General features: G+C 34.4%; 1 protein-coding gene across 2 annotated transcripts in view; it reads left to right on the top strand.

The window, feature by feature from the left end:
* The first annotated feature begins 1,902 nt into the window (after positions 1–1,902).
* LOC148307292 (beta-1,4-glucuronyltransferase 1) overlaps positions 1,903–9,809 on the top strand; it is a 91,729-nt gene continuing 83,822 nt past the window's right edge. For both annotated transcript variants that reach the window (XR_015837868.1, XM_088263622.1), the window contains exon 1: positions 1,903–2,205. The gene's annotated coding sequence lies outside the window, so the exon portion shown is untranslated. The remainder of the gene's footprint in view (positions 2,206–9,809) is intronic.

The following is a 9,809-nucleotide window of genomic DNA, read 5'->3' as shown; positions in this document are numbered from 1 at the left end:
CCTATATTATTGGATGGTCCACACTATAAGATTAAAAGGAACAATGAATTGCAAATATATTGTCATTTTCATGAAATATTGTTTTTCGATAAACGGATATTGCAAATAAAAATCGTAGATATTGTAATTGATTTTAATATTCATATTTTTGATACTTCTATTTGAAGAATACGTCAAATTTCTCCCGAGTGAAAACTACACTATCGGCTAAATATATTCGTAATAAAAAATATGTTTTGGTTTCATTTAGCGAGAATTTTACTCATGGTATCCCAGAAAACTACCGCATTGCCCAATCTAGATGTATGTATTTTGTGCAAGTACTCACATTGAACGTGGTCCTCACAAATCAAGTGACCAGTAAATTGAACAACTACATAACAATGTCAAATGAATTCCTTTAGCGAGTATCATTCTCCCGTTTTAGCTTTTACTTTTTTCCACGCAGCCTTCTAAGGTCGCGATCATAATCTCGGTACTTGTAAATTGAAACGATCTTGATCTAGGTAAAAAACTGCAACGAGGAATTTAAAAATTACTGTTTCTGCATCACGTATAATTGTTTTCACCACTACGGCGATCTCAATCATATTAATTTTAGTTTGCATACGGTAAAACCGCATAAAATACTATGTGGCACGGTTTTAATTTACACTATAATACATATTTAAATGTAAAAATAAATGTTTTAAAATTTTAAATCATTATTCGACTAATAAATAATAATTTTATTCACAATTAAGTAATCACTTTCGTTGCACACAATATACACCTTTGACACCAGCGCCTGCAAGTATTTTCTACTATCGGTAAAAAGCACAGCATCGTCGGCATACTAAAGGCATCAGACAGTCAAATCGATAATTTCAAAATTTTTAAATAAAATATTTAAACCTTTTAAAGGAAACATGGCATGATCAAGTATATCAAATTCTTTTGAGTATCTCAGGAGTCGGAATAATCGGCGGGTATGTATGAGGAGATACATGTGGAAGAGGCGATGATTGTTTTCAAATACAGATTGGTGTGGCGTTCTATTCTCTCTGCCTACCCCTACGGAGAAGCGACGTGATAAGTTTTTTTTCAGCGAGTTTTTTCCTAGTATTTTCACTCATGAATTACATGAAATTATAGTAACTTTAAACTTTAATAGTAAATCCACTCACGAGAAGGCAAAGGCTATAAAACATAAAAAGTTGAAGCCTGAGTAGGTTCATGATAATAGGTGTTTCATAAGATTTTTTTAGGTACCTAAGTAATTTTTGTCATTAAATAAATGCTTTCGTAGATAAAAGAAATAGTATAGAGGTATAAAGTAAACGTAAATTAGTTTTTCTGTACAAAATGAAATGCGTACATAAATAAATATTAAAAATTAAAAAAATAATAAATATGTGCACGCATTTTTTTTTATTGATATTATACTGCTATCTCTTGAATAAAATTAACACGATTTCAGCATTTATATAAAAACATACTATAAAAATAAAACATATTATTCATAGATGGCAATAGCAGTCAAATTTCTATATACACATTTGTTTATTTTTGTGGCACCACATAAAAATAACTGACTATCTCTTGGTTGTGACCAACAATAACTTAATCATTTTTACTATTGTTTTTAAATTACTTACCCTACTAAAATGCTTAAGATAGAAAATGTCATTACAATTAGACCGTCTTTGGATTCAATATGGAAATATCGAGAGAACTCTCATTTTTAAAGACGCAAAAACGAAAACTCACTTAATTGTTTTGATCTGTTTGAGAATTCGATAAGATATTAAATAATTGCAAAGTACATTTTTGAGTTGCTTTTTATTAAAGGTTCGTTATTTTTAAATAAAATATTTGCCGCCATCTTGTATTTAAAGAGTGTGCTACAAGCCATCTAAAAATAATGGTGCCTGGTAAAACGAAAGACCAACAGACCAACACAAGTTTGGCGTTTCGTAAATTCCCACTCAAAATTTGTTCGCCCAGTTCGGTCTGGTTTCGCTGTCATTTGGGGTGAAAACGTGACGTGTTCAAATATATATTTTTATAAAACAATACTGAAAATCGTTAAATTCCATTAAATTAGTGCGTTGTAGCTGGCCTGTGACCATTAAAGTGTTCGTCCCCGTAGTTTTTGGAGCAATCTGTCAGTGAATAGTGTGCAATTGTCAATTAGTTTTGGATATTTTTATGCGAATTTATGAGGTGAGTTGTTTTATTTATCAGCTGGAAGCTTTGACCCGACTTAAATCTATTTGTGTTTGTTTACGTTAGCGACGTTATGTTGTGAATTATTTGTTATTTTTATGGTTTTATGGTCGCTCCCACCCTTCGGTTTATATGGAACTCCTGTCACTTGCGGAGTATTTGGTGTGTAAATTTTATGATGCAGAGTGAAAGTGAATCGGTTTTTATCGAACACGCAATGAATTACTAACAAGAATAACGCCGTGTTATTTAATTATAAATATCACGAGAGTTAAAAATATGCGTCTAATTTAATATGCTCGAATTTATTGATTAGTATGTTGATTAATCGTATTCCAATAAATTTATTAATTATTCATTTTTATTTATTGATTTGGCGTTTAATTTGTAGAACTCTATTTTAATTTATGTATTAATTGTTAAATCAAACACAGATTTTTAAGTCTGAAGTTGTATTTTATTGTTAAAAACACATAAAAATTAATACCTATTGTGACAATTCGCTCACTCCTTTCAAGAACGTCATAAATCAAAAATCGTCAATTTTCAGATTTGCGTGTTTTCGAAATGCCCAGAAAATGTGCTATATCCCAGCAAAAGCGGCATATTTTTAACTTAATATTTACCCGCTATAGGGCAGAAAGTGTTGTTTTTGTATTTTGAAGAAAAGGTATTGTTTAAGTATTTTTTTTAAATATACAAATTATTTTTCAAATGGAGAAAAAAACTTTCAGGTTTTACCTAAAAAGATCTGTTGCACGGTAAAAAATTCAATAAGTGGCTTGATATTTATTTTTAATACATTGTATTATATTGTTAAACTTTAAAAACGTTCTCCTGTGAAATCAAGTTTTTTGATTTATGACGTTCTTGAAAGGAGTGAGCGAATTGTTTCGCGTAGTTATGACATTTTTAAACGAATGTTCGTTTGAAAATGCAATAAGTAGGCGAAACAATCGTCACAATATTAATATTTATGTGTTTTTAACAGTAAAATACAACTTAGTAGACTTAAAAAATCCGTGTTTGATTTAGCAATTAGTACATAAATTCATTTTTATTTATTTGTTATGATTTATTCCCATTTCCCAGCCCCATATGTTGGGTTTCCATACGTAAGTTAACGCCTTAACTACGCAGTGTAGATAACTTCACTTCTATTGGCTAAATAATCAAATACTCGTGATGAAATTGTTGAAATCATTTATAAATTGTTGAGTGTAACAACTTGGAATACAATTTAGATTTGAAATAAAAACGTAAAAAATATGAATTTATGAAAAATAAATCCAATCCTGAAAACTAGAAAACTGTCAAAATTCATTTGTTTTTGCCGACGATTCAAAATTTGGCGAAAATGTGTCATAGCATTATCATTGAATAATTTTACGGGGCTGACGACCGTCATAGGCTGGTTTAAGTGATCACTTTACACACGTGTAACATTCACCAATTCTACCCATTATTGACTACCACACTACTCAAATTTTTGGAAGTTCTATATATATGAACCAATTTTGAAACATTATTCTTGAATCACTAAAACTTCACTAGATACATCTATTGGCGAGATGAAAAGAAGCTTTTTATTAAGCAGAAACTCTTTTATTAGTTTGTGAGCTCCGAATCCTGGATTATAATCATACACATGAGAAACGCCAGAAAATATCATTTTCATTTTTATTATTTAAGCTTATAATTTGATCAGATAATTTATTTACAACATTTTGAGTGTCTCCAAATACTTGTTCACAAAATCTGGATTATTTCCAATTACAGGAGGTATTTTCATATTATTTTTTGTCAAAAAATAATATGAAAATAACTCCTGTAATTGGAGATAATCCAGATTTTGTGAACAAGTATTTGAACACTCTCAAAATGTTGTACATAGACTTTGAATAACAACGATTAACTTAGTCCAAATAAGTTATCAAAATTTCAGTTACAAAATCATTATTTATTGATTTGGCGTTTAATTTGTAGAACTCCATTTTAATTTATGTATTTATTTTAAATCAAACACAGATTTTTTGAGTCTACTAAGTTGTATTTTATTTACAAAAAACACATAAAAAATTATATTGTGACAATTGTTTCGCCTTGTTAGGGCATTATCAAACGAATGTGAAGATCAAATGGACTACGGTCCTTATGTACCTAATAAAAATTCTTAAAAATAATATTACCAACAATTGTATTAAGCTTTAAAATATTAATTCTCAATATGGCCATGTCAATAAATTCTTCCTTTCCCAGAAAATAAATATAAGGGTACATACCTACATCCCCCATTAGCTACTGTTGTCTCCCATAAATTATTGCTGCACGTGTTAAAACTGTCACTTAGAATTGTATATGAATTGTAATTTTTATGTGTTTTTTGTTAATAAAATACAACGTAGACTCAAAAAATCTGTGTTTGATTTAAAATAAATACATAAATACAGAATCATTGTTGGCCAGTGATATTTCGCAAGTTAGTTCATAAAATCATGTTGCTTTGCGAGAGGTCTGTCAGGAAGCCTAGATGCCTAGTTGGGAGAGCTTTCAATGTCGAATTAGTCAACTTAAACTGTCGTATTGGAGCATTCTGCATTGCCGATAGGAAATACCAATTCAACACAAACGGGAGATTAAAACAGTCAACATGTAAATTTAATGACATGCAAATTTAGTTCAATTAATTTGAATAAACAAACGCAGGCACCGTTACTTTTGAATTTTGAACCGTACGTAGAATATCATGTATGGATAATTGATCCACATGTTCATAAAGGATTCTTGGTGCCCACAATTTATGCTAATCTATTGCTTAGACCAGTGTTTTGCAAACTTTTTCTGTTCAAGGTCCACCTGCCAAATCGAGAATTTTTACAGGTAGACCTAAGAAAAAATTAAAGTTTATTTAAAATTGATTTATTATTAACCAAATTATTTATTACGGTAAAACAAGACTGAAGGGGACCTGCAACTACTCTTGAACACATTCCACCTTGCTAGTCAAAAATTCAATATGGCTATATCCGCTACAAAGACCAAGAGTATGGTGTTCTCTCGCACCCCAGTGGGATGTAGCGTGACTGTGGACGGCGTCTTGGTAGAGGAGGTGGAAAAGTTTAAATACCTGGGTGTGGACCTATGTGCTCAGACGGATCTGCGATGCGAAGTGATGGGGCAAGTGAACAAAGCTGCAGCCATCTCAGGATGCCTGAAAAATGCTATATGGAAAAACCCTGAGATGAAGATCGGCAGCAAGATCAAGATATACAAAACTTGTGTCCGACCCATCATGACGTATGGAATCGAAAGTAGAGCAGACACCGCTGCCACAAAAAACACGCTTAGAGTGTCAGAAATGAAGACTCTGAGAAGCATAACAGGCAAGAGTCTTCGAGATAGATTGAGAAATGCCAAGATCAGGGAAATATGCGAGATCGAAGATGTCGTTAGGTGGGGAAGGCAACGAAGAAGACAATGGTATGCGCATGTTAGGAGAATGGAACCATCCAGACTCCCCCACATCGCATTGTACGGCCAACCCCATGGTAGACGACTCCCGGGCAGACCACCAAAGAGATGGGCCGATAGCTGGGAATCGACGTCGCAGGAGGCTAATCCCTCTTAAAAACAGGCCACAAGGCCTATAACAAGAAGAAGAAGAAGAAGAGGTAAAACAAATTTATGAGGTGAATGTAAGTGTAAAAAGGAGCAGAGAAAGACCGAGAAAAACATGGCACAATCAGGTATGCCAAATACTTGAAAGTGGTCAGGTTAGGAGTCGTAACAATCGGCGGGTATGTATGAGGAGATGCATGAACGTGGAGGAGGCGAAGAATGTTTGTAAAGACAGAGCGGTGTGGCGTTCTATTCTCTCTGCCTACCCCTGCGGAGAAGCGGCGTGATGGTTAGTTAGTTAGTGTTGTGTACCTAGTACACATTGCTTCTAATAACCATAATATCTCTATAATTATAAAAATTACAAAGCTAAGATTTTAGGTATTCCCCCATAACATATTTACGCATTGATTAAAAAAAAATATTCATAATAATCAGAATTTATCGGGTACATCGGAGGTATTTTGTGAATATCGGAAACAAATTCGCGTATAAACAGCGCGTGAAGAGTGTACGGGAACCGCGACACTATATTCGCATCTCACTCTTGCATACTTATACTGTGCAAGCGTAAGGAGCTCAAAGCTCAATGTTCTCTGGATAGCTAGCGAGCTAGGGGCAGTAGCTCATGAGCTTTCGACATGAGTGGACCTATGCTTGTTCCGTGAGCGTTGCCAGATGGTTTTTTTAATGTTTTCAGCAAATAAATCTAAATTATTATAATTTTTAACTTCATTTATAATTAATTAAGGGGATTAGCTTTGAATGTCCTTATTTTTTGTATTTAAAATCGCTATTTTTTTATGTAGTGACTACCCAACACCGGGACTCGCGTTTTATTTTAGCACTGGAAGGGAAAGGTTAAAATTAATTTAATCTAAAAAAATAAATAGCATATGATATTTAATGCAAATTGTGAGCCTACTTGAGAGTACAGGTGATAAAAATTTGGACCCGGGTTCGATTCCCGAGGGGGGTAAAATAAATATTAGTGATTTTTTCTCTGTAATATTTATTCAAAATTACCATGGACTGGTACCTGAAGCGGAGGGCTGATCACCTTTCCTTCATGTATAAACGATCAAGATAACACTGCGTTTATATGACACAGTGCCCTATGCACCATTTGGGTGCGGATAGGGGTTTTATTTTTTTATATATAATTAACATACACATTACAAACTTATATTTAAATCGTATACATTAACAAAAATGGAAAATAACCAAGAATACTATTGCTAAAGGTGTAGAAGAATCCCGCTTCGGAAAACTCCTTCAGACACATGAAACAGATCAATATTCAATAAGATATTGTTCAACATAGCAGTAGCTCTTCCTACAGGCATAACCATCGGCAGGTTGGTCCTGTGTATAGGAATGTGAAACAATCTATGTCGACGCTGTCTTAGGTAACTATCGGGGACATACAGACCAATGTTCCGGATAATTTCAGGATTATCGATCATACCGCGCAACAATGGATAAAAATGCGTAATCAAATACACATTCCTTCTAGTCTCTAAACTATTGTAGCCAAGCATACCCTGGAGAAACTGGGTCGGGTAGAGCCAAGGATAATAGCCATACTCTCTTATGTAGAGATAAAGCTGCTCTCACCTCTTCGTCGATCGTCCTCAGGCGTTCTCTTTTTTTTATTATTTAATATTAGTCAGAGTTGAAGATCACAATTCGCACGATTTTCGCGCAACACAGCACCTCGGTCGCGTAGTTTTTTAGCTTTTTCTGGGTGTGCATCTTTACAAAACCAGACTTTTTCCACGGCACACCAACTAATCACCTCGGTGCGCCAGTGTGCCGCGGCACACGCTTTGCGGAACACTGGCTTCGACGAGACAAACTAAGATAATACAGGCATATGTAGATAGGTGATCGTACAAGGCGAGGAGGCATGCCATCACGATTCAAACAAGAGTAGATATAAAGAGACATATTTATGTATCATGGCTGGAATTACGGTGAGTAGATACAGTGATGATGGGACACATTGAAACTCCCAATGCATTCCCGGATCTAATGGATTTTTCTAATGATGTGCTATTATTGGCTAACAAATTAATCCGATAAATTAATCTAATAAATTAGTCCGCCTCCGTAGTGTAATGGTCAGCACGCAAGGCTACCATGCTGGAGGTCCCGGGTTCTATTCCCAAGAGGGTCAAAATAAATATTAGTGATTTTTCAGTCTAATATTTATTCAATATGACCCTGGACTGGTACCTGAAGCGGAAGGCTGATCACATTTCCTTCGTGTATTTAACGATCTAGATAACACTGCTTCTATACGATGCAGTGCCCTATGCACCATTGGGTGCGGATAAGGGTTAGAAGGAAGAAAAAGAATAAATTAATATGAAAAAATCCCAAGACTATCTGTAACATTCTTATTGAAATCTGTAGATAAATAAGGGAAATATGACGGTTAAAACTTTAGATATTTGAATAAAATGAAAAACGGACACCGCTATACGTCACCAAATTTTACGTCATCGGGTGTGTTATGGGGCGTATCCCTTTATGTATCTGCTTTATAGAACTGTAATAGTAGTAGTGTAGATTCGTTTCTGTTTCGTCATTCGTTGCCAACTTACGAAAACAACGTTTTTACGAAGGCGAATTTTGCAGAGGAAAATGAAGAATGAAAATATTGATTATATCGGCTGTTATAAACACAAAACAAGTCTAATACAATCCTTCATGGGTTGAGTATGTTAAATTAGATATTCCTCCCGTCTGAAATGATCCTTTCAGAAGCATCTCGGCTGTCCAAATTTAAAACACAGTAAGGGACATTTTTTTTGCAGTACGTTTTTTTTGCATTTTTGGACTCCGAGTAAAATCTACTTAGTCCAAAAATGCAAAAAAAACGTACTACAAAAAAATGTTCCTTACTGTGTTTTAAATTTGGACAGCCGATCTAGGCTTCCTGACAGACCTCTCTAGCGAAAACGAAACGAACTGACAACATTTCGAGTGTGTCCAAATACTTGTTCACGAATCTGGATTATCTCCATTTATAGGAGTTATTATAATTGGAGATAATCCAGATTTGTGAACACGTATTTGGACACATCAAAAATGTTGTAAATAAATTAACTGGTCACCTTGTGAGTTAAAATAATAAAATGAAAATGATATTTTTCAGCGTTTCTCATGTATGTTTTGATTTTGTATATGATTTTGTAACTGAAATTTTAATGACTGATTTGAACTAAATTTATCGTTCTTATTCAAAGTCCATATGCAACATTTTGAGTGTGTCCAAATACTTGTTCACAAAATCTGGATTATCTCCAATTACGGGAGTTATTTTCACATTATTTTTGACAAATCTTCTTCTTCTTCTTATTATTATAGGCCTTACGGCCTGTTTTTAAGAGGGATTAGCCTCCTGCGACGTCGATTCCCAGCTATCGGCCCATCTCTTTGGTGGTCTGCCCGGGAGTCGTCTACCATGGGGTTGGCCGTACAATGCGATGTGGGGGAGTCTGGATGGTTCCATTCTCCTCACATGCGCATACCACTGTCTTCTTCGTTGCCTTCCCCACCTAACGACATCTTCGATCTCGCATATTTCCCTGATCTTGGCATTTCTCAATCTATCTCGAAGACTCTTGCCTGTTATGCTTCTCAGAGTCTTCATTTCTGACACTCTAAGCGCGTTTTTTTGTGGCAGCGGTGTCCGCTCTACTTTCGATTCCATACGTCATGATGGGTCGGACACAAGTTTTGTATATCTTGATCTTGCTGCCGATCTTCATCTCAGGATTTTTGACAAATAATAATACAAAATGTTGTAAATAAATTATCTGGTCAAATTATAAGCTTAAATGATAAAAATGAAAATTATAATATCTGGCGTTTCTCATGTGTGTGATTATAATCCAGGATTCGGACCTCACGTACAAATTAAACAGTTTCTGCTCAATAAAAAGCTTTTTTTATCTCACCAATAGATGTCTGTA

The sequence above is a fragment of the Brachycentrus maculatus genome, unplaced genomic scaffold (genome assembly GCF_059751285.1).
Source record: "Brachycentrus maculatus isolate JH-2025_06_01 unplaced genomic scaffold, ASM5975128v1 h1tg000202l, whole genome shotgun sequence".
In the NCBI taxonomy this organism is placed as follows: Eukaryota; Metazoa; Arthropoda; class Insecta; order Trichoptera; family Brachycentridae; genus Brachycentrus; species Brachycentrus maculatus.
Note: the sequence above shows the minus strand (reverse complement) of the source record. Positions and strands in the feature narration are given on the sequence as shown.